Genomic DNA, 26,935 nt, shown 5'->3' on the forward strand with positions numbered 1-26,935 from the left:
CTACCGCTACATTGATGACATTTTAATCATCTGGACGGAGTCTGAGCCACAGCTAAAGACGTTCCATGAACAGTTTAATCAATTTCATCCTACTATCAATTTGACACTCAACTACTCCTGCACTGAAATTAACTTTTTGGACACCAGCATTAAGCTGCAGAACAATAAAATAGAGACATCCCTGTATCAGAAGCCAATCGACCGTCCAACATACCTTAAATGGGAAAGTTTCCATCCAAAACACATAAAAAACTCCATTGTCTACAGCCAAGTCATCAGATACAATCGTATATGTTCCAACCCAATGGACAGGGATGAACACCTTGGTCGCCTCGGAACCAAGTGAATCAGGGCTACCATCCAAGAACAATTGAAAATCAGATCACAAGAGCCACCAGAATATCAAGGAATCACCTGCTACATTACAAAACTAAAGAAGAAAATAACCGGGTACCTCTAGTAGTTACCTACAATCCAAATCTGGAGGCGCTAAGGGGAGCTGCACGGAAATTACAACCTTTACTGCAAAAAGATGCCCGATTACAATCCATTTTTCCAGACCCCCCACTACTGTGTTTTAGGCAGCCCCCAAATCTAAGAAGCATCATTGTCAAGAGCTCCCTGTCCTCTCCAACAGCTGCAGGTACCTTTCCTTGCAACCAGAAAAAATGTAAAATCTGTCCATTTATAATGACCACGGACAAGATAAAGATTCCCAACTCACATCAGGACTACAAGATACCAGGTACTTTCAGCTGCGTCACTTCTAATGTGGTGTACCTAATCATTTGTACTAAATGTCCAACTGGGGGTCTGTATGTGGGGGAGACAGGGCAGAAACTGAGAACAAGGATGAACTCTCACCGCCATACAATAAGAGAAAAAAGAATGGATATACCTGTGGCAATACATTTCTGTCTCCCAAATCATAACATTATGGACATGAAATTACTAGTACTAAAAGGTAACTTCAAATCGCAGAAAGACAGGAGAGTCTGGGATTATAAACTGATGACGACCTTTGACTGTCTTAGTGGTGGAATGAATGTGTCGCATGGATTTATGTCTTGTTTACATCAACTAAGGAACCTGCCCATCAGACCATGTGGGGTCATCACAACAGAGACCCTAATCACAGGACAATAAAACAATCCTTATCTAAGAATTGGCCCAATATTTATGGACGTAACTGTTTATCACCCATGGTAATTCTGCTTCATGTCACCTGGCTTATCCATGGTTTTTTTCCCCCTCTTCCCTTTTTTTTTTTTCTTCTATACTATGTTGTGCATAAATATGTGATTCTTCAGAATTTGTTTTAGTCTTTGCCTGATGAAGAGACGTATGTAGTCTCGAAAGCTTGCAATTTGTTACCATCTTTTCAGTTAGCCATTAAAAGGTATCAACCACTGAGGACTCTCAATTCTAAATATTTTTCTATCTACTGGCTAACACGGTACCAAGATATATTTCTTTCGTGAAGCATTTAGTGAGCTGTACCGAGACAAGCTTGACATTGAAAGTTCAGAGTAAAGCTATCTAACAACATATTTTACAAACTTTTACATATTTCTTCACAGTCTATGAAGAGCGGAGGAGGGAGGGAGCATGTTTGTGCTGAATCATATTCCAGAACACACACACACAAAATATATACTGCTCAAAAAAATAAAGGGAACACTTAACAGCAGAATATAACTCCAAGTAAATCAAACTTCTGTGATATCAAACTGTCCACTTAGGTAGCAACACTGTTTGACAATCAATTTCATATGCTGTTGTGCAAATGGAATAGACAACAGATGGAAATTATTGGCAATTAGCAAGACACCTCCTATAAAGGAGTGGTTCTGCAGGTGGGGACCACAGACCACATCTCAGTACCAATGCTTTCTGGCTGATGTTTTGGTCACTTTTGAATGTTGGTTGTGCTTTCACACTCATGGTAGCATGGGACGGACTCTACAACCCACACAAGTGGCTCAGGTAGTGCAGCTTTTCCAGGATGGCACATCAATGCAATCTGTGGCAAGGAGGTTTGCTGGGTCTGTCAGTGTAGTGTCCAGAGGCTGGAGGCGCTACCAGTAGACAGGCCAGTACACCAGGAGACGTGGAGGGGGCTGTAGGAGAGCAACAACCCAGCAGCAGCACCACTACCTCAGCCTTTGTGCAAGGAGGAGCACTGCCAGAGCCCTGCAAAATGACATCCAGCAGGCCACAAATGTGCATGTGTCTGCACAAACAGTTAGAAACCGACTCCATGAGGATGGTCTGAGTGTCCGACGTCCACAGATGGGGGTTGTGCTCACAGCCCAACACCATGCAAGACACTTGGCATTTGTCACAGAAAACCAGGATTGCCAAATTCGCCACTGGTGCCCTGTGCTCTTCACAGATGAAAGCAGGTTCACACTGAGCACATGTGACAGTCTGGAGACGCCATGGAGAGCGATCTGCTGCCTGCAACATCCTTCAGCATGACCGGTTTGGCAGTGGATCAGTAATGGTGTGGGGTGGCATTTCATTGGAGGGCCGCACAGCCCTCCATGTGGTCGCCAGAGGTAGCCTGACTGCCATTAGGTACCGAGATGAGATCCTCAGACCCCTTATGAGACCATATGCTGGTGCGGTTGGCCCTGGGTTCCTCTTAATGCAGGACAATGCCAGACCTCATGTGGCTGGAGTGTGTTAGCAGTTCCTGCACGATGAAAGCATTGAAGATATGGACTGGTCCGCCCGTTCCCCAGACCTGAATACGATTGAACACATCTGGGACATCATGTCTCGCACCATCCACCAATGTCACATTGCACCACAGACTGTCCAGGAGTTGGCGGATGCTTTAGTCCTGGTCTGGGAGGAGATCCCTCAGGAGACCATCTGCCGCCTTATCAGGAGCATGCCCAGGCATTGTAGGGATGTCATACAGGCACGTGGAGGCCACACACACACTACTGAGCATCATTTCCTTGTTTTGAGGCATTTCCACTGAAGTTGGATCAGTCTGTAATTTGATTTTCCACTTTGATTTTGAGTATCGTTCCAAATCCGGGCCTCCATTGGTTAATAAATTTGAATTCCATTGATTATTTTTGTGTGATTTTGTTGTTGGCACATTCAACTTTGTACAGAACAAAGTATTCAATGAGAATATTTCATTCGTTCAGATCTAGGATGTGTTATTTGAGTGTTCCCTTTATTTTTTTGAGCAGTGTATATATGTCCTCATCGATCCTGTTACTGTATTTCCGAATTTTAGATGTTATAAAACCGTTTTTCCCCTTATATTCTATGTATAGTGTGTATAAGTCCTCAGAGCAGCTAATTTCTCCAAACAGGAGCTAAGAGGGAAAAACAAACGAAAACATCAAGCATACAGAGACAGCATATACTGGACTATTGATTTATGCACAGTTTATTGAAAGTTTAGATATGCTTTAAGAAGTACTTACCTTAATCCTGTTTTCCTGTTCACTCCAGAACTTCTGAGATGAATGCTGGCATTCCATTCCTGTGTGTTTGTCATTTTTCCCCTGATCTGTAGAGGAGGAGCTTCACTACTTATCATAAACATAAACTGCAGCACATATTAATCTCCGCTAAAAGTCTAGACCTTAGATCAGGAATAGGACAGACATTTATAGGACACTTAATAACTTTCCCAAATTCTTATGAAAAAAAATATTCCCTACAAACTGCATTGAACTACTGTACCCAATTTATTATATATTTTAGGAGTCAGTCCATTTTATTCCGACTCTACAGCCCTGCTCTTAAATCCACAGTGTGTGATTTTTTTTCTTATTTTCAGTGGATGTGAACAGTAAATTTCATTCCAGTTTAGTGTTAAGTTGGGAAATCGGTTGCAAAATCTACATATTATACATGCACATGATCTGCTGTGTAGGTAAATTTAGGGTCCATTCACACAGAAAAATCTGCAGCACTAAGGGTACTGTCTCACAGTGGCACTTTTGTCGCTACGACGGTACGATCCGTGACGTTCCAGCGATATCCATACGATATCGCTGTGTCTGACACGCAGCAGCGATCAGGGACCCCGCTGAGAATCGTACGTCGTAGCAGATCGTTTGGAACTTTCTTTCGTCGCTGGATCTCCCGCTGTCATCGTTGGATCGGTGTGTGTGACACCGATCCAACGATGCGTTCGCTTGTAACCAGGGTAAACATCGGGTTACTAAGCGCAGGGCCGCGCTTAGTAACCCGATGTTTACCCTGGTTACCATCGTAAAAGTAAAAAAAAAAAAACAGTACATACTCACATTCCGGCGGCACTCAGTCAGAGCGGGAAGCAGACGGCAAGGGACCTGACGGACACCGGAATGTGAGTATGTACTGTTTGTTTTTTTTTACTTTTACGATGGTAACCAGGGTAAACATCGGGTTACTAAGCGCGGCCCTGGTTACCCGGGGCCTTCGGCATCGTTGGTCGCTGGAGAGCGGTCTGTGTGACAGCTCCCCAGCGACCACACAACGACTTTCCAACGATCACGGCCAGGTCGTATCGCTGGTCGTGATCGTTGGAAAGTTGCAGAGTGTGACAGTACCCTAAGTTACCGCCGATTGGTTGTTTAATAACCTGTTTACACGGGAAGACCAAAGTAAAGGATTCATAAATCACTCAGTGTACATTGGCTGCCATTGTTCTCGGCAGTGAGATTTCTGTTTACACAGGATGGTGCACGGCCGAGAACAATCATCCTTTGCTCGTTCTTCGGGTGATCAGCAGCCAGTTTACACTGATAGATAATCGTGAAATAAGCATTTGTACAGGAAACCTGTCACCAGTTTTTGAGCCTATGAACAAATGGCACCACCTTAACTGCTCCTGTTCTATATTCCACAAACATGACTTATGAGCTCCTGACTCCCACTGTACACCCCCAATAAAATACCACTTGATATGCCCCCACGCTATATGTAAATTAGGGTGGTCCAGTCCGATGGGCATCCTCGCTGCGGTGTCTGTGCCTCCTCTCTGCTAATCGCATCCTCCTGCTTTGATTGATGTGGACGTGTCATCCACATTGCGAACCGAGCTATCCCGCCTGCACAGTAGCCTCAGGACCGCGCAGGCGCACTCCGCCCCAATTGTGAGCAAAGCATAAAACGGCACTGTGCAAGCGCCTATCTTTTATGTGAATGATGCCGATAATGTCGCTAGGTTCTTGCACAGTGCTGTTTTACGCTCTGCCCACAGTGGGGCAGAGCAGAATGCACGGTCCTGTGTGCTGCTGCGCAGGTGTGATATCTATCTTGGTTCTCAATGTGGATAACATGTCCAGAACAATCAAAGCAGGAGGACGCAATTAGGAGCAAAGAGTGCACCCCTACACAACCAAAACATACATGTAAATGCTTGTGCTGGTTTTATCTATTTAACATGATTTCACTGAACAATGCTTTTATTATCTATCCATACAATAGGTGCTGATTTGCTAATTCGTCAGTGTCTGACTACCTGGACCCGCATCGTTCAGTAGATCGGGGAATTTTATCCCTACTACAAAATAGAGCAGGCGATCTGACTGCCGCTCCACTTATTCCCTATGGATCTGCTGGAAAAGGTGTGTGCAGCGCCTGCAGAAAAATAATGGAGCACAGGCTGAGAATTCACCGCCGCTCTATTCTAACAGAGCCCACCGCACGCCGATCCCACACATAGACGATAACTACTTGCTAAATAATTTTCTTACATAACATACGGTAGTTCAAGTTTTTGTATACTAGAATCTGACTGAAAAGCACATGTAATATTCTCATTAGTGACATGTAATGTATTGTTTCTTGAAGATGTAACAAGATGCCCACATCCTTAAGAAAAGTGTCATTTCTTTTCAAGGCAGTGGTTTTCATGAAATGTGAAAGATGTGTTTGATGAACGCTAAGTGTAAGTATACTGAGCCTAATTCTGAGAAGTGATAACACCTTTACCACGAGAAATGACACCATTTATACAAATGTGCTCATAGGCTTACTGGTTCTCCAAGACTTAAAGATAATATAAAAATGATTGCATATTTGTAAGAATTACAATACATTCTATAATCTGCCAGACTGTGAGTAAATCTGCATTAGGAGTTGTGCACACAGTGCGGTTTTGGTGCAGGTGGATATACAGGGTGGGCCATTTATATGGATACACATGAGTGGGCCATTTATAAAGCTGCATACAAAATGGCCGCCAGGGTCACCACCCATCTTAAAAAGTTTTCCCCCTCCCATATACTAATGTGCCACAACAGGAAGTTGATATCACCAACCATTCCCATTTTATTTAGGTGCAGCCATATACATGGCCCACCCAGGTGTATCCATATAAATGGCCCACCCTGTAGTATTAAAAGAGCTTGGATGTTAGAGGTTTTCCCACTACTTTCATATTAATGACCTGTCCTTAGATCCTCACCTCTGCCAGCCAATATCTTCCAGCAATGGCCAGATGTAGACAGCGTAAGAAGCGGAGCACCACACCGCCGTGTTTCCAAGGCCGAGCACTGAAGAGGATAGGGTCTAATCTGCAGTACTGGGCAGCTGCCACTACACAATGTGACAATGCTGCAAAAGCTTGTCATGTCTGGTCATTGGGGATGTCATGTGACGGACCCCCATCAAGCTTACATTAGTGACCTACTCTATGGTAAGTGCTGTGGGGTTGACTTCTATCCATATAACTTACTATACAACTCTTCACAAAAAATGAGTCAAAGCCTATGTTGGTATAAGTGCATTGAATAGGCGTTCACACTGTGCCCATGTAACATGCAGAACCTAAGATGAAAACAAAATGAGCAAATACCCTGTAGTCAGTAAATTATTAGTACATGTAAATAACATAGGGTACTTAGTTAATACCATTTTGATCAAAAAGTGTAAAAGCCATCCCACCGCGACAAGGTGACCCAGTTGGGGTAGTACCTAACTCTTGTAGTTTACCTCACTATGTGCCAGCAGACATCCAATAGATGGGGCAGAGCAGGACCGAGTCCCAACTGTGTCGCCACCCGTCCGTGGAAAGCAATATAAACAAAATGGAAGATCCAGAAGGGGGAGCCATGCCCGTACTTGTACAAAACACTGCTCTGCCCTTATCTAAGGCATTGGCTTGTAGGAGAGATTAGATCGGTTATTTAGTATCCAATGAAGAAGACCACATTATCTACGAAAGCTGTATGTTTGTCTTTGAAATCAGAATTACATAAACATTCAAAATACTCCAAAACTATACAGCTGCCCTATAACTGGCTGAGCTACCTCCTGATCAGACGCACGGGTCCCTCTGTACTCCAGAAATGGTACCACAGTGACCCTGCACTGACCTACTTGGCCCCTTACTGTCTGTCCCAATCTGAAAAAGTTCTATTTTCTTAAAATCGCCCAACTTGGCCAATTTATTAAATCTTTGTTAATCTCTTGGTGGATAAGTGGACACCTTTTATTAGGGTTGCCTTAGGCCATGTTCCCACATAGCGTAAATGTAGCTTGTTTTTGAGCAGAACATTGGGTTTGTATTGTACGAGGTTAAAATGTTTGCTTCTCTTTCTGTGATATTAGATTAAAGTGGAACTGCCACCAAAAGTTGCAATACAAATTGCATATATGCATATGTTATTAACTTAATCTCTTATGTAAAGTTACATTTTAGTTGCATTTTGTTATTTGGCCACAATAGTAGGAAAAAAATCAAATAATGAACATAATGTTTAATACAAATAAAATAAAAAATGGCACACCTCCCCCTGCGCCAATTTTTTCTCTTGTCCTTCCTACCCTAATTCTATGTTATTGGATCTACCAACAATGACCCACAAATCCTAAGAGGAGCTACTGAATTTGTTCAGGTCAGACATGGTAGATTCTCTTGTGGTGAGGAATTGCCATTTGCTTTTCGCTGCAGATTTCACTATTTTCAGAGCATAGGTTTGGTCTACCATATAATACGTGTCTTTGTCTGGACTCTCGCGGAATGTGAAATGCTCCTTTTGGAGCCTCTGTTCACTCAGGGTCTTACAGATGGACCTTCCTTTATCATCTGTGTTCCTTTGTGGCACCTCCTCTTCCCGGATGGTGGTATATTGCTGGAGTCACCATTACTAAAGGACACTTGTCACTTGTGGTAATCCTCCGATTGGTTCAAGACTTGGTCCTGCATATGACAATACTTTCCCTGATCTCTGAAATCTTCCAGTGCTTGCTTATCTACTATGTGGTGAGTCTTCTGACTACTTTTTAGCTTGATTTTGCTTGACTTTAGGTTACATGTGCCTGCTTCTGCCCTGGATTTGTACTTACCACCTCTTAACCCAACTGTCTAATGGGGACCATCCTGGGGCTGCAACCTAAGTATCTGACAGGTAAAGTCCACATGCCTTTGGGGACGTTGAGTGTGCAGCACAAACCATACCTTATACTGTATACCTGAGTGTAGCCTACAATAACCTAATAATTGTCTCCTGGTGATTCTTGGGCCCATCTTCTTTCTCCAAAGATGTCCACCAGCTTCACACAGTGCATAGGGTGGTCTTAGAAGTTGACAGCTAAATTAGGTGCAAGGTGAGGGGCCAGGTAATAGGCAATATGATGTGGTAAAGAAGGCCATCATGCGCACTTACCATGAGGGTCACATTAAACTACAACATTACAAGAGAATGTTATAGGTATTGTGGGATGGGCTCGCAGTTTTATCCTTCTGTCCAATCATTTCATTCGGTAACATCATGCACTATATATAGGCTCTGAGTGTTACAGAACATGGATCTTGTGATGGTTTGCTAAAGATGACCTCATATTCCTGTAAGAAGGGTGAGACATTCTTCTGAACAGATAACATTCTGAAATGGGTATAAGAAACAGCTGGACTATATCTGCTCGAACAGTATCACATCTTCAGGCTGTGGGAATAAAACAATAATGTAGTAAGAATTACATCTGTTATTATAGTAACATTCATTCCTTACATAGCCTGTTACAGTAGGGTCAAGTCTATGGCTCAACATTTTTGGCAAGAATTTACACTGCTTCCTTGTAAAAAGACCAACAATGGGTGTATGCATATCTGACCACTTTATATGACCACCTGCACTTTCACTATTAGAGCTTCCTATTTCGTGATCCTAAAGTGCAGCATAGAATCAGTGAGCTTGTTTGCTAGTTTCAGTATTAACCCACATTAGAATGAGAAAGCACAGCAATCGGAGTGACTTTAAACACGGCAAGGTCATCAGCGGTGGCCTAACCACAATCCCCGTATAGGGGTTTTCTCATCCAATGGTGCTGAAAATATGCCAAGAATGGTGGGATCAAGGAGGAACGTCCAGTAAAAAGACATCCTGTGGACATAAATTGGTCAGAGGGGGATGTAATGAATCGTTCTGATAAAAGGGGGGTGCAACATCAAGCTAATTGCCGATGAATGAAATGTTGGTGCTCCAACTAGTATGTCCGAAGACCAATTCTTCGTCCCTTAGCACGGACGGGCTTTAACTGCACGCGACTAGTTCATGCGTCATTGCTATCTAATGGAAATAGAAGACAAGACACCAGTGGGCAAAGAGCAACATTGATCAGTCAGCATTGACTGCGGTGTTGAATTGACTATTGTTGCCTTTTTTACATAACGGTGAATGACTAGAGTTATAGAGTCAAGCCTCTGTCATGCCCCAGCTCAACTCAAGACCAATAGAAGCAACATTTTTGCACCAACATTTTGCCACTTTTTAAAGAAATTTACAGCAGAATTCTGGTGAAATTGCTTTGATGAATTGGAGTCATAGTTTTTTTTCTAGGCTAGTTCAACTACATAGCAATAACGCCTGTTATGGTGGCTGTCACGATAGTAGTCCCCTCATACTTGTTATGAAGTTTATTTGAGTAGGGACAGATGAGACTTCCCCTTTAATGCTAATTTAAAGCACCACTCCAGCGGGGGAGAGGGGTTTCAGTGCTGGAGTGGCACTTTAAATGTAAGTCCCCTGGTGGCTTCACCTTTTACCGATACCGTGCTGGCTCTGCGGCACCATCTTGTTCCTGTATCTTCTGACTTGTTGGAAAGTGCGAAGATACATCATATGAGATCAATGCAATATGAGAGCCAGAACAAGGCTCTCGGAAATGTATTGAAAAGTGACCTCCGACGTGCTTCATAAAACACTGGAGCTGATGGTAGGTCACTTTTCACCAGAGTCCGATGGGAGTGAAGCTGGAAAAGGATGAAGGTGGTGGCACGTGAGTATGAGACAGGGGGCAGGGGAATTACATTTAAGCACCACTCCAGTGGTCCAATAAAAAAAATTGCTGGAGTGGTGCTTTAATTATTTACAAAGATAAACCTGAAGCTCAGCCATTGCAAGGACTATGATTAGAAATCTTTCAGAATTAGGGGACAACAGAAGCATATGGCGTCCATCTATGGTTCTAATTTCAATTCTGATGAAGCACTGGAAGTTTGGGGGCCTTGTCCATAATGGGGGGGCTGGTTTGCAGTTTACAAGCATCCTGTATAAAGACAGTATGACATTCCTAACCAGAAGGACAATCATGATATGGAATAGTCTGACAATACAATAGATGATGACATTCTTTAAACTGTTTGTTTTTAGTGTCTTGGACGGCTTACTTGTACGCACTGCGCTTTATCGGCACATAGCTGCTGCTGTTTTACAGGAAAAGTACGGTCAGTAAAAATATTCTGATGAAGGTTTAACCCTCCAAATGCAAAATCACCCTTTGTCATGTATAAATGCCGACTAATTGTGACATTCGATTAGAAGCAATACTTGAGGAGTACTTACTTGATATTTTTGTTAAACTTGACCAATGATTCAACAGTTATGCCGATCTGTAATGTTTATAAATGCAGTCATATAAGGCCAATTCCATCGGGGACCAGTTGATTGAACTCGGGGGAACGTCACGCCACCTGTTAGTGGAACTTTCCTTTTTAGACTCCTGAACAGAACAAGCAGTGATGACCTCGAATGATGTGACACACCTATGCTGATTGTAACTGTCAATCAATAGTCTATATCCAGAACCAATGATGGCAAACTGAGCAGTTGGCTCATGTCACCAAGAACAGGACACTCAGAAGAAACATGGAGAACATTTCACTAAACTGTTATTTTTAATAGTCAAGCAAGTGCTCATTTAAACTGAACACAGTTAGGCCACGTTCACACCTTCAGTATTTGGTCAGTTTTTTACCTCAGTATCTGTAAGCCAAAATCACGAGAGGAACAATCAGGAGAAAGACGTCACCACTTCTGTATTTATCACCCACTCCTAGTTTTGGCTCAAAAATACTGAGGTAAAATACTGATCGAATACTGAACGTGTGACTGTAGCCTTAACCCCTTTCTGCCAGCTGCCGCAATAGTACGTCAGCTGGCAGTATCCCCCGCTTTGAGGTGGGCTCCGGCGGTGAGCCCACCTAAAAGCCGCGACATGTCAGCTGTTTTCAACAGCTGACATGTGCGCGCAATGGGCGCGAGCGGAATCATGATCCACCCGCGCCTATTAACTGGTTAAATGCCGCTGTCAAACTCTGACAGCGGCATTTAACAAGCGCTCCCGGCTGCATGTCCGGAAGTACGCACACCGCTGACCCCTGTCACGTGATCGGGGGCTATCGGTGCGTTGCCATCACAATCAGAGGTCCAAGTAGACCTCTATGATTGTTGATGGCAGATTGCTATGAGCGTCACCCTGTGGTCGGCGCTCATAGCAATGCTGTAATTCAGCTACATAGGGGCGCTCTGTGCATCACCTGTGTAGCAGAGCCGATCAGGCTATGCCTGCTTCTAGCCTCCCATGGAGACTATTGAAGCATGGCAAAATAAAAAAAAAAAATGTGTTTAAAAATATAAAAGTTCAAATCACCCCCCTTTCGCCCAAATCAAAATAAAACAAAAAAAATCAAACCTACACATATTTGGTATCACCGAGTTCAGAATCGCCCGATCTATCAATAAAAAAAAGATTACCCTTCGAACTTACAACACAGGCGCTGGGGACGCTAATGAAGGAAGAGGAGGCGGCGCACGGAGGCCCTGAGTGACGGTTGTGGTGCGTCTGTGTTAGGGGGGAAAGACCTGCCCCCCTGACAAATTCGAGGTATGAGGGGGCACATTATAAAAGCGATTATTGCAGCGTTGGTAGGTACCAGAACTGAAAGCGCCACCTTGTCAGAATGCAGCATTAGTGCTGCACAAGGTGGTTCTTTTAGTTACAAACGCCTGGGGGGGGTGACAGGTCCCCTTTAAACAGGCACTTTACATCCATGTTCACCAGTGAACTAACTGTTCCAGGGATCGTTCAACAACGCAAAAATCAAAGTTAATATAATTTGTTTAACACAAGAAGAAGTACACCTGTGTCTCAGCAAATTAAATATGTACATATCCCCTGGCCCAGACTGCATTTATCCACGGATACTGAGGGAATTGAGCTCAGTAATTGATAGACCACTGTATCTTATATTCTTAGACTCTCTTGTAACAGGGGTGGTGTCACAGGATTGGAGGATGGCTCACGTGGTACCGATATTTAGGAAAGGTAAGAAGATGGATCCAGGCAACTACTGTCTGGTAAGCCTGACATCAGTAGTGTGCAAAATCTTTGAGGGCATTATAAGATGATCTGCAGAATATGGATTCATGAAAGATATGTCGTGTCTAACTAAAATGTGTATATATGAGGAGGTAAGTGCAAATTTGGATGGTAATGCAGCTAATGTGATTTATCTGGACTTTGCAAAGGCATTTGATACTGTTCCACATAATAGCCTTGTACTGGAGCAGTGGGGACCATAGGGATCTGTACTATGACCAATTCTTTTTCAACTCTTTATTAATGACCTTTTGAATGGGATTGAGAGTAAAGTGTCAGTCTTTTCTGCCGACACCAAACTATGTAGGATACTAAAATCTGAACTTGACAGTACAATTTTGGAAAACTATCTGGATAAGATGGCTATGGGTAAATGGAACGCCCACCAAGGCCGTGGGTTACTCGGTACCGGGTCCGGTCCTCAAAGGGATGTGTCACAGCGGCGGTGACCCGGTCCATGACCCTGGGCGCCCATGTTAAAGGGACAGTCTTTAAAGGGGTTAGTTGAATAAAAGTTTGTGACGCCACCTGTGGTACTCGGTCAGGGGTGACCGACGCTGCTTAAAGGGGTCCACTGGGGTGATGTTATGGCAGCAGGGATGGTATGGCAACCCAGAGGTGAAGCTGAATCCCCAGGGCTCCCGGTGTAGTAGATGAAGTTGGTGATAGGTGGTGTAGTAAGAAACAGAGGACACAGGGTTGCAGTGTCTTTACCTCTTTACTTGGTTCAAGGCAGCCACAGTCCAGGGTACTGGATCACGGATGCTGGTGGGGTCTGGCCGGCTTGGAAGCAAATTGGGAATTCCCCTAACAACCAGGTGAGGTTGGAAGCCTTCCTTCTAGCACTGTGGTGTTGTAGTGCCTTGCTGCCTGAGGCCTCACACAAGGTCCTCACATTTTCTCTCTGTCCCCCTTTAGGTAGAACACAACCCGTACCACAGGTAGCTCAAGCCTTTTTACAGGATCTCTATCACGACCCGGGCTCTATTTGCTATTGTGTCCTTGGGTGTTAATGGTGGATAGGTAACTTGCAATCAGCTGTCCACCAGTTTCTGCCATGGGGCATGAAGTTACCCCCACAACCTCTGTCTTCTGGCTACCGGTATCTGCGCTCAGCATGGAGGAAGCCCAGTCGCAGCTTCTCTCTCCAGCTCTTTACTCTCCTTCCCTTCTTTTCCCTCTGTCTCCTACAGACTGCTCTGCTTTCTTTTTCCTTCCCAAGAGCCGCAGAATCACTCGTCTCCACGGCCCCAGCTTTCCTTGCTCCCTCCTCGCTCTCCTCTCTCCAACTGTGTATCTCCAACTACCTAGCAACTGACTCCTCCCAACCAGAGAGAGCAGCGCCCCTGAAGTCGGGTGTAGAGTTCCCCCCTCTGGCCTGGAGTCAGAACAGTGTTGTATGTGCTGAATACCTGTCAAAGGGATCCTTCCTCGCTTCCAAGCGTGACATCACTCTCCCTGTGAGGAAAGCAATGCCACTATAACAACCAGTTACCTGGGGTGTTACATAAACACTTGGCAAATGAGATTTAATGTAGAGTAATCCACCTAGGATGGAGTAATCCTATTGCTGAATATACATTAAATGGAAACATACTCGAGACTACTGAACAATGGAAGGACTTGGGTATTCTCGTTACCAGTAAGCTGAGCAGCAGTACTCAATGTCAAGCAGCAGCCACAAAAGCACGCAAGATTTTAGGGTGTATAAAAAGAGATAAAATCTAGTGATGAGCGAGTGTACTCGTTGCTCGGGTTTTCCAGAGCAAGCTTGGGTGGTTTCCAAGTATTTGTAACTGCTCTGAGATTTAGTTTTTGTTGAAGCAGCTACATAATTTACAGCTACTAGCCAACCTGAGTACATGTGGGGGTTGCCTGGTTGCTAGAGAATCCCCACATGTAATTAAGCGGTCTAGTAGCCGCAAATCATGCAGCTGCGGCAAGGAAAACTAAATCTCCGAGCAGTCATAAATACTCGGAGACCACCCTAGCATGCTCGGGAAAACCCGAGCAATGAGTATACTCGCTCATCACTAATAAAATCCCGTGATCCCAACGTGTTGTTACCCCTTTATAAATCGCTTGTGAGGCCACATCTAGAATGTAGGATGCAGTTTTGGGCTCCAAATTTAAAAAAAAAGGACATTCAGAAATTCTATGGGATGGAAGGCCTCATGATGAGAGATTGGAAAAGTTGCTCTTGTTTAGCTTAGAAAAAAAGACTTCTCAGAGGAGATCTCATTTACATGTATAAATATATGTGTGATCAGTACAGAGGACTGGTGCATGACTTATTCCTTCCAAGGGCCATACTGAGGACCAGGGGGTACTCATTACGGGTGGAAGAAAGGAGATTCCGGCATCAAAATAGGAAAGGATTCTTTACTGTTCGAGCAGTCAGACTGTGGAATGCCGACCACAAGAGGTAGTAATGGCCGACACTATAAACGCTTTTAAAAAAGGGCTGGATGATTCCTTACTACACATAATATTGTGGGCTATAGTTAATTTAGTGACAAAATGAACAATTGGCAGAGAAAGGTTGAACTTGATGAACCTAGGTCTTTTTTTCAACCTATGTAACTGTGTGTGGGCTCGTATGGTATATAGGGGGGCTGTGTGCGGGCGCATACGGTATATAGGGGGATGTCAGCATACTTATTTCTGCTAAATATTAAGTGATACAATTAATATTTGATATATATTGAGTAGAATTAATTTCAGCATATTGGTTCAGCCCTCCACAGCAGTCATGGTCTCTCATGTGACCCCTTGGGAAAACAAATTGCCCACCCCTGTATTAGAGGATGTGCAGAATGTCCTACCTCATCCAAAGCATACCTATCATCTTTCTGGCCCCAGTGACACCCTAGGTGTCACCTAAAAGTTGGAACCAAGGGTTTGCTAGATTGTCTATAAACAATTTTTTCATTGTGCTCTAAACAACCCCCTTCTTTTTGCAGTTCTTGTGCCTCGAAACATGCAAATCAAAGATCACATCCTACAATTCTGCTTCAATCATCCCTCAGGGAGACTGTCAACAGGTTTTTACTACCCCATTAGAAGCATGATGTAGGGGTAGAGCTCCCGATTTTCAGAAAAATCAAAGTTTTATCTGCTGCAGATCTACCAGTTCTCTGAATGCTGAACCCTGTATAACCTCGCACATACCCCTAAATGACAGCTTTCTGTGTACACTGTGCATAGGCAGAAAGCTGCCAATCAGCGGTGAGAGCGTGGTTGGACTACATGGCAACAGGTATACCAGTCCTCTAGTGATGTCCTGTTGATAAAACAGTGATGTTAGGTCCTCCCTAGTTCCCTCTTCACACTTTCCCTTGTGACGCTGAGTCACTTCTCATTAGCAATCAGTAAGGTGGGGAAGTCAAGGAGTCAGAGATCAAGAGCCAGGATGGTACATCACAAACCGATGGAAGAGACGAAGGCGTAGTCGGGTCACAGACCGGGGTCAGAATTCCAAAGTCGAAGTGCATCAAGGCAAAAGTGGTAATACAATCAGGTAGTCAAAAGGTAAATCCAAGGTCTGGCAACAAAGATCAGAATATCAGAGCAAACACACCACTGAGCTGAAAGCTATGACTGGCAATAGTCCCAGCATAACCAGACAGCTAAATGGACAAGCAATCACCCTGTGGGGCAACACCTGGAGGATTTCCAGTAGACCCAGCCTAATTGGGCTGCAAGGAAATCCCATATACAAAGCTGACAGTCCAGCGCGCCTCTGCATACTAACCAAGCTGTCACTGCATCCCTAGGGCACAGTAAGCAGTGAGATCATTACACCCTTCTGTTGTCCTCCTACCTTTACCAGGTTCTAATAAGTTCTTCAGGATGGAAAGTGTGGTGGTACATCTTATATCTGTTGCTTTCCTTATGATAATTCAAAATATGGCAATACTACCATTACTTTAAGGCAAAACCTACAGAATGTAAGGTTAATTTATTACTAATAACTTCTACTTGCAATGCACTTGGCAGTATCGTGCTATCTGCTATATATATCAGCATGACCACTGAGCCCAGTGATGGGGTGCAGGGGTCATGTGCTAAAGTTGTGTCATCAGCGACGCAGCCTGTCAAAAAAGTGCGGGAAGGGATAAGGCCGGTGCACAGGATCCGCAACTAGCAGCGTTTTGGACGCAGTGCATGCTCGCTGCATAGAAAACGCTGCCGTCTATTGAACACAGGTAAATCCGCATCTGTTCACTGAACCACTGTGGATTCACCACATTCAATACATTCTATTGATGCAATTTCTCTTGTGGAGACTAGCATCACTGCAAGAGAAATTGACATGCTACAGTCTGGAGAGATGCGTCGCATGTAGTGTCCGCGGGTGAGCTGCAGGCGTCTGTGGACACATAGTAGGCATGCGATTTCTTGAAATCCCATTCGCTATGCTCTAACATCTAGTCGCTGCAGGTTTGACGCTGCACAAGTACGCAGCGCCCAACCCGCAGCGATTCCTGATCCTCTCCACATACCCTAAGGCTCACTTTCTCCATTTTCTTATTTTAATATAGAGAAAGCAAGAAGAGTAAAAAAACCATAACCCTGGAAATCCCCTTTAAAGGTGGTGGTAGACCTCTTGAACACAAGCACCCTGTACAGCTGCAGATATGAGATATCAAACTGCTCCCATTTTACTTTTCCTATTTATTGGAATATGACTCAAGCAGGAAAAGGGTTTCACAGCAGATTCTTACAGCATTTGCTTACTGCAATTCAAGTCATGGGATCGCTCTTATGCTGACAACAAGCATCTAGCCATTGTATAGCAATTACCTAATTCTTTATTCTTTTACAGCTTTGTTTTTATTGCAGTGCTGGAGCAGTACTTTTAATCTAAGGTCCCTGCCCCAAGTCTTAGGCTACTTTCACACTAGCGTCGGGAACAACCCGTCGCTGCGCGTCGGGCCGACGTTCCCGACGCTAGTGTGTTCTCCGCCGCACAACGGGGGCAGCGGATGCATATTTCCCACGCATCCGCTGCCCCATTGTGATGTGCGGGGAAGTGCGGGGAGGTGGGGGCGGAGTTCCGACTGCGCATGCGCGGTCGGAAAAAGCGGACCGTCGGGAGCAAAAAACGTTACATGTAACGTTTTTTTCTCCCGACGGACCGCTACCATACGCCCAAACGCCGCCAAACGCATTCACCGTTTGGAAATGCGTCGCAAATGCGTCGCAAATGCGTCGCTAATGTTACTCTATGACGAAACAACGTATCCAGCAAAAACTTTTGCTGGATGCGGCGTTTCGCAAAAACGACGCATTTGCGACGTATTGCAGTTAACGCTAGTGTGAAACTAGCCTTACTCACTGGCATCTTCACTTTTAATCGGCACCACTCCGGTCCCGATAAAAAAATATTGTGGTGGTAAATAGAAATGCTTCTTATGGAGCCACTCCTTAGTTGCCCTGGCTGTGTGTTTAGGATCATGCTGGAAGATCCAGCCACAACCCATCTTCAATGCTTTTACTGAGGGAAGGATGTTGGCCAAAATCTTGCGATACATGACCCCATCCATCCTCCCTTCAATATGGTGCAGTCGTCCTGTGCCCTTTGCAGAAAAGCACCCCCAAAGTATGATGTTTCCCTCACTATGCTTCACGGTTGGGACGGTGTTCTTGGGGTTGTACTCATCCTGGCGTGAGCAGGGGGGCCTTGCTGCAGGATTTTAATCCATGATGGCGCAGTGTGTTACTAACGGTAATGTTTGAGACTGTGGTCCTAGCTCTCTTCATGTCTCTTACCAAGTCCTCTCGTGTAGTTCTGGACTGCTTCCTGACCTTTCTCGGAATCATCCTTACCCCACGAGGAGACATCTTGCATGGAACTCCAGACCAAGGAAGACTGACAGTCATCTTGTGACTCATTCATTCTCTAATAATTGCCAACAGTTGTTGTCTTCTCACCAAGCTGCTTGCCTATTGTCCTGTAGCCCATCCCAGCCTTGTGCAGGTCTACAATTTTGTCCCTGGTGTCCTTAGACAGCTCTTTGGTCTTGGCCATGGTGGAGACGTTGGAGTGTGATTGAGTGTGTGGACAGGTGTCTTTTATACAGGTAAGGCTACTTTCACACTAGCGTCGTGCACTGCACGTCGCTATGCGTCGTTTGGTTTAAAAAACGCATCCTGCAAAAGTGCTTGCAGGATGCGTTTTTTCACCATTGATTTGCATTAGCGTCGCATTGCAACGCTTTGCCACATGACGCAACCGTCGTGCGACGGTTGCGCCGTGTTGTGGCGGACCGTCGGCTGCATGTAACGTTTTTTTGCTGCCGACGGACCGCCATTTCCGACCGCGCATGCGCGGCCGGAACTCCACCCCCACCTCCCCGCACCTCACAATGGGGCGGCGGATGCGCTGGAAAAATGCATCCGCTGCCCCCGTTGTGCGGCGCATTCACTGCTAGCGTCGGTACGTCGGCCCGACGCACTGCGACGGGCCGAGTACGACGCTAGTGTGAAAGTAGCCTTACAAGTTCAAGCAGGCTCAATTAATACAGGTAATGAGTGCAGAGTAGGGAGGCTTCTTAAAGAAAAACTAACAAGTCTGTGAGAGCCAGAATTCAGAATGCAACAAAATGCAATTTAATTATGTAAAAATCATCTAATTTGATTTTCTGTTTTTTTATTTTTAGATTCTGTCTCTCACAGTTGATGTGTACCTATGATAAATATTACCGGACCTTTCCATTCGTTGTAGGTGGGAAAACTTGCAAAATCGGCAAAGTATAAAATACATATTTTCCCCGCTGTGTACTATTTATTGCATTATTACTTGGCGTTTTTTCCTTACAGATGTTCGGCCATCCCAAGAAATAGAGAGAGTATCAGATCAGGAGATCAGACAAATGTTTCTTTCATTTGTTCTCAGCTATGTTTCATTAATTATGTCTGTTATTAATATTTTTAGTTTATTGTACCTTCTAATTAATAAAGTGTTTCTGTCTCAATGTTGCATGTCAGGTTTATTCTTGGAATATTGCACAACTTAGCTGGAAAGAAAACATTCTGCTTTATGACAATACCTTTTTAGTTCAGCCCAAAGAATAACTGGTATTTAGAGAATCTTTAATAAAGAAGTTCTAATTAAAATCAGCAGAAATTGTTTTAATGCTAACCTTTAGTATTTCCTTTTAAAGGGAACCTGTCAGCTGATACACATTTTTAAAAACAGATACACTGCGAATCACCCTAAAATTATAAAACAATAAAATATATGTATATATATTTATATATACATATATGCATACTCACATAGATATGTGCGTATATATAATATAAAAATATAAAACGTGGTGTCAGTGCTCTGTGAAAGATGGGTGAGTACTACCCAAACAGAGAAGAGAAAACCCAAACAACCGAATAATAGATCCACAGAGAAACACCATAGAGGAAGTAAATTATAAAATGCCTTTATTATATACAATTGGCAACAACATAAATCAACAATTTGTGCGCTATACAGGACTCAGAGCCAGTTAATATATATGCTCTAATACATAATGACGACCCTATTAGCATATGGCAGTAACCTCAGCAGTGCAAAAAAATGTGCAACAGTGCAAAAACGCTCTGGTATAAAAACCATATACACCAAAGGTGTGTTTTATATAAGGGCTAAAAAGTGCCTTGTGCCATCTCAAAATATAAATATCATATGCCAATGTAAAGATAAAGTGCCAAGTGCCAGCAAAAAAAGAAAAAAGGGTTAATATGTGCTGGGTATTACCTGCAAGGATCGCCACGTCCAATATAATGCACCAATATATGGTTTTTATACCAGAGCGTTTTTGCACTGTTGCACATTTTTTTGCACTGCTGAGGTTACTGCCATATGCTAATAGGGTCATCATTATGTATTAGAGCATATATATTAACTGGCTCTGAGTCCTGTATAGCTGATACACATTGCCTACAGTTTAAGACCATGTATCAGCTGACAGATAACCTTTAAACTAGCTCTTATATTAAAATTGCCCTTATTAAAGAAATAGCTATCTAACCTGTAAAGTTTAGGCTGGAGCTATACGTAGAGTTTGGCCATGAGGAACAGTCGCCACAAGGAGAGCGCCCATCGACCGGACCAGTCTCATTTAAATACAGCATGGGACCCAATCAACATATAATACAAGCAAAAAAAAAGTCAGAATTTATTTTTTTCACCCCTCCCCCCACGTAGAATTATAGGAATATAAAAAAATATGACTCATGCTGCAAAAAAAATATAAGCCCTCTTATGGCCGGATCAACAAAGAAACAATAAGGTTATGTCTTCCTGGAATGAAGTGATTTGCTATAATTGTGCAAAAGTAGTAAATGACTATATCCTCTTGCAGGTACGTTTGTTGGGGAAAAAAGGAAAGTTGAAAAATTATCGCTATTATTCATGAAGCAATTACAAAAAAAAGCACCACATAGCCTCCCTATATACCGTGTGAGCCCCACATAGCCTCCCTATACACAGTGTGAGCCCCACATAGCCTCTATATATACAGTGTGAGCACCACATAGCCTCCCTATACACAGTGTGAGCCCCACATAGCCTCTATATATACAGTGTGAGCACCACAGCCTCCCTATACACAGTGTAAGCCCCACATAGCCTCTATATTTACAGTGTGAGCACCACATAGCCTCCCTATACACAGTGTGAGCCCCACATAGCCTTCCTATACACAGTGTGAGCCTCACATAGCCTTCCTATATACAGTGTGAGCCTCACATAGCCTTCCTATATACAGTGTGAGCCCCACATAGCCTCTATATATAGTGTGAGCACCACATAGCCTCCCTATATACAGTGTGAGCCCCACATAGCCTCCCTATATACAGCGTGAGCACCACATAGCCTCCCTATATACAGCATGAGCCCCACATAGCCTCCCTATATACAGCGTGAGCACCACATAGCCTCCCTATATACAGCGTGAGCACCACATAGCCTCCCTATATACAATGTGAGCACCACAGAGCCTCCCTATATACAGCGTGAGCACCACATAGCCTCCCTATATACAATGTGAGCCCCACATAGCCACCCATAGACAGAATGAGCCAAACATAGCCTCCCATTGTGTGGGTGTGTTCAGTTGTGGTGTGGGTGGGGTTAGCTTTCTCAGCTCTGCTTCATGCTAAATCTAAAAACTGATGATGTCAGAACCGTTGCACCCAGTAAACTGAGTGATACATCACTGGATTCAGCTTCTCTTTGCCTACATTATGCTGCTTTCAGATGAGGTAGCAAAAATCATCAGACAGATTCCCTTTAAAAAACAATAAAATAGCCATAAAATATGGCTACGAGTCTCCATAAACTTTCATCGGTATCCTAAAAAAATCACAGAAAAAAGACATATATTTACCAATACCTGGTAACAATACTGCGTGTGAGTGATTGCTCATCAGTATTTTGCACCTGTACCACCTCCTATAACCATGGGGGTCTGCTGCATCCTGTAGTGCATTAGTAAGGTGACCAGATAATGGTAAATATGGCTGTTTTTTCTGTGATTTTTCAGGAGGATTTATGTTCATTTGCCGTGATTGTCATCTATACCCTAATGTCACCCTTTTAACTTTTCATATAATTGTCTGCTTTATGGTTTTCTTCTCTTTAAAAGTTTATGTAGAAGACGGTCAGAGATTTTTATTTTGATTCATTAACACATTTCTACGTAAATCTGAATCAGTGTACAAGAACATCGTCCCTTACCTCTGCACAGAGCTGACATTTCAGTGTGGTCAGTGGAATTTTGTAAGCGCTTCCTCTTTTTATTTTTGTAGAAGAAAGTATAAATATACTGTACTGACCTTCGCCCCTCACTTCTGACATTGTTCTGTTACCGCACCGTGCTGCAAGGATCAACTTCAGAAGTGATGATGCCCTTACATTTTATGCCTGGCTTACAGTTACATCATGAGGCTATTTGTACAGAGGGAACATGCGCCATCGTAGTGAAATGAATCTTATATTTGTACTCTTTTTTTATACTATACCATTATAAATAAGACACATGTTACATGAAGATGTGCCATAGAAGGGAGGAGTGAAATAATCATACTAAATACACTTAGTAAAAAAATGTAACGCTCTGTCCAGATTGATGGAGCCAGGACTGATTTATTTAGCACAAAATAGATTTATGGGGGTTTTTTTATTATTTTTTTTTTTACTATGGGCTGATTCATTAAACTGTCAGAGGCAGCAGAGGGAAGAATGACTCTATAATGCCCAAATGGAGAAAATGGTGAGATCCATGGTTTAGAATCTCACATAGTATACGCTTTCACAAATTGCTCTCTCCAAGGGCTTGTGCTAGTTTTGGACCAATGTTATTCAATAAAGCAGTGCACATGTCTGATTTATTCCTCGGTCCTATTGGTCAGATGTAAAAAAAAAAAATTGAAGCATTCATGATTTGCCTCTGATAATTGGATCTCACTATGGGTCCATGGAAAACATCTCATGACATTGAATCACATCCAAGTGCGGTCCGATTTTCACGGATTTACAGAATGGAGAAGACGGAGAAGCTTTTTTTTGTTTAATTCTCCACATCCAAGAAGATATATCCCACTTTGATCAAACTCCGATCAGAGTCTGTTCAGAATAATTGGACCATTTTTCATGGAAGCAGAACATCCCGTCATCTGCACGTTTTTTTTTTTATAAATTTGCACACACTTCTACAAGTCCAATTTTGCTGTTCTATGATGGTGGGTTGACATGTAGGTAGTAGTCAGTGCATAGGTAGAAATTCATGCAAATCATTACTTAATATTACATGAATGTTCTTATGTTCTTTTCTTCAAGAGCACACTGCTCCCCTGCCTCCCAGCATCCTGCTTACCGGATCCGGTGCGCTGCGCTCCTGAATATTGACAGTTCGGCCATGACTGCGCCACTGGTCTGAGCTGTGCATTCTCCCACACTGTGATGTGAGACAACCCCTTTAATGGCTGTGTGGTCCCTATTATCTACTAAAAACTGATCCAACTGTCAGAATACTACCACATCAAGACCATAAAACACCAACTGCTTCTTATGAATCTACCCTTATGGGAGATTGATCAGATTAATAATGCTACTTTGCCTATTAACCTTTTTTAACTAGTTGGTATAACCAGTGATCTCTAGAGATCTGATGCAATTATTAGTTATTTGATCCATACTTTGCATCGTTTTAAACTACTACAAAGTCTAAAACGTTCTCTCATCCCTTTATCTGTTATCTTGTTTCTATATATCATATTACTAGCTTCTTTGTCAAAATTACGTCAAGCATGAGGATAGAACAGTTTCTGAATATTACACATACAATCCCTAATGACAAAGTCTATGTGATTAGTGCACCAGATGTGTTTCACAGGTCTTTCCTAAGAGCTAAAGGGCGTCTCCTTAAATACCATGATTTACAATATATAAGCAAACAAGAGCTCATTAACATTAGTAATTATCACTCATTAACTCATTCATGCCTCTAATGTCAAGGGCGGATCATTGTACATCTAACCATAGGTAAGAACACTGTCTTTACATACTATCAAATATATCTCTGGTTGTTAAGAACCAGGGCTGTCATCAGGAATTTCAGGGCCCCATACTGTCAAAAATGTTTGGCTCCCTTTGAATTCCACCCATGCACCACTCCCGCTCCGCCTCCACCCCTTCAACAGTCCCACCACCAACTCTCGGAAAAACTCCACTTCTGCCCCACGTCCTCACCAATCACACATTAACAGTTCCCATCGAACACTATATCTCATACATAGCCAGCAGCTTTTGTTTTGGCCAAAAGATTCTTAAAGCCGCCACCACGACAAGATAGACTCTTTTGGCAAGGCTCTACTCTACTCTAACCTATTAAATATTTGTTAGAATATCATTACTCTTTTTAGTTTTTTTTTTAATTTCTTTTTCTTTAAGGGAATGTGTCACATACTTTTTTTTTTAAATGACCGATAATACCAGGTTCATGGGACAAATACCATCACACCATGGCACCATGGCCAGACCACATATTACCATCACACAGTGACCGAATAATACCACATACAAGGGCCAAATACTGCCACATCATGGGCGGACCACATATTACCACCACATAGCGACAGAATAATACCATATACAAGGATCAAATACTATCACACCATGACAAGACCACATATTACCGCCACATAGTAACTGAATAATACCATGTACGAGGGATGAATACCGCATCACTGTGACCAGACTGTATATTACCAACACATAGTGACCGATTACTATGGAACTGATCATTATTAAAAAACTGCAATATTAATATTACCATAAGTGCCATTATACACAGAATCTCTGTATGTAGTGTATAGGTAATACAGGGATCACCAGTGACATCATACACAGTAGCTCTGTATATACTGTATAGTGTACAGGTAATACAGGGATTACCAGCGACATTATACACAGGAGCTCTGTACAGTATATAGTGTCCATGTAAAGGTAAAACAGTGATCACCAGTGACATTATATACAGAAGCTCTGTATATAGTGTCAGTGTACAGGTAATACAGTGATCACCAGTGACATTATACAAAGGAGTTCTGTGTATAGTGTCAATGTACAGGTAAAACAGTGATCACCAGTGAAAGTATACACAGGAGCTCTGTATATGGTGTATAGTGTACAGGTAATACAGTGATCACCAGGGACATTATACACAAGAACTCTGTATATAGTGTCAGTGTGCAGGCAATACAGTGATCATCAGTGACATTATAAACAGGAGCTCTGCATATAGTGTCAGTGTACAGATAATACAGTGATCATTAGTGACATTATACACAGGAGCTCTATATATAGTGACAGTGTACAGGTAATACAGTGATCACCAGTGACATTATACACAGGAGCTCTGTATATATTGTCAGTGTACAGGCAATACAGTGATCACCAGTGACATTACAAACTGGAGCTCTGTATATAGTGTCAGTGTACAGATAATACAGTGATCACTAGTGACATTATACACAGGAGACAGTGATCACCAGTGACATTATACACAGGAGCTCTGTATATAGTGTTAGTGTACAGGTGAAACAGTGATCACCAGTGACAGTGTACACATGAGCTCTGTATATAGTGTCAGTGTACAGGTAATACAGTGCTCTTCAGTGATATTAGACACAGGAGCTCTGTATACAGTGTCAGTGTACATGTAATTCAGGGATCACCAGTGACATTATACACAGGAACTCTGTATATAATGTCAGTGTACAGGTAATACAGGGATCATCAATAACATTATACACAGGAGCTCTGTATGTAGTGTAGGTGTACAGGTAATGCAGGGATCACCAGTGATGTTATACACAGGAGCTCTGTATATACAGGTCCTTCTCAAAAAATTAGCATATAGTGTTAAATTTCATTATTTACCATAATGTAATGATTACAATTAAACTTTCATATATTATAGATTCATTATCCACGAACTGAAATTTGTCAGGTCTTTTATTGTTTTAATACTGATGATTTTGGCCTACAACTCCTGATAACCCAAAAAACCTGTCTCAATAAATTAGCATATTTCACCCGTCCAATCAAACAAAAGTGTTTTTTAATAACAAACAAAAAAACCATCAAATAATAATGTTCAGTTATGCACTCAATACTTTGTCGGGAATCCTTTGGCAGAAATGACTGCTTCAATGCGGCGTGGCATGGAGGCAATCAGCCTGTGACACTGCTGAGATGTTATGGAGGCCCAGGATGCTTCAATAGCGGCCTTAAGCTCATCCAGAGTGTTGGGTCTTGCGTCTCTCAACTTTCTCTTCACAATATCCCACAGATTCTCTATGGGGTTCAGGTCAGGAGAGTTGGCAGGCCAATTGAGCACAGTAATACCATGGTCAGTAAACCATTTACCAGTGGTTTTGGCACTGTGAGCAGGTGCCAGGTCGTGCTGAAACATGAAATCTTCATCTCCATAAAGCATTTCAGCCGATGGAAGCATGAAGTGCTCCAAAATCTCCTGATAGCTAGCTGCATTGACCCTGCCCTTGATGAAACACAGTGGACCAACACCAGCAGCTGACATGGCACCCCACACCATCACTGACTGTGGGTACTTGACACTGGACTTCAGGCATTTTGGCATTTCCTTCTCCCCAGTCTTCCTCCAGACTCTGGCACCTTGATTTCCGAATGACATGCAAAATTTGCTTTCATCAGAAAAAAGTACTTGGGACCACTTAGCAACAGTCCAGTGCTGCTTCTCTGTAGCCCAGGTCAGGCGCT

Source organism: Ranitomeya variabilis, chromosome 2 (assembly GCF_051348905.1).
Source record: "Ranitomeya variabilis isolate aRanVar5 chromosome 2, aRanVar5.hap1, whole genome shotgun sequence".
NCBI lineage: Eukaryota > Metazoa > Chordata > Amphibia > Anura > Dendrobatidae > Ranitomeya > Ranitomeya variabilis.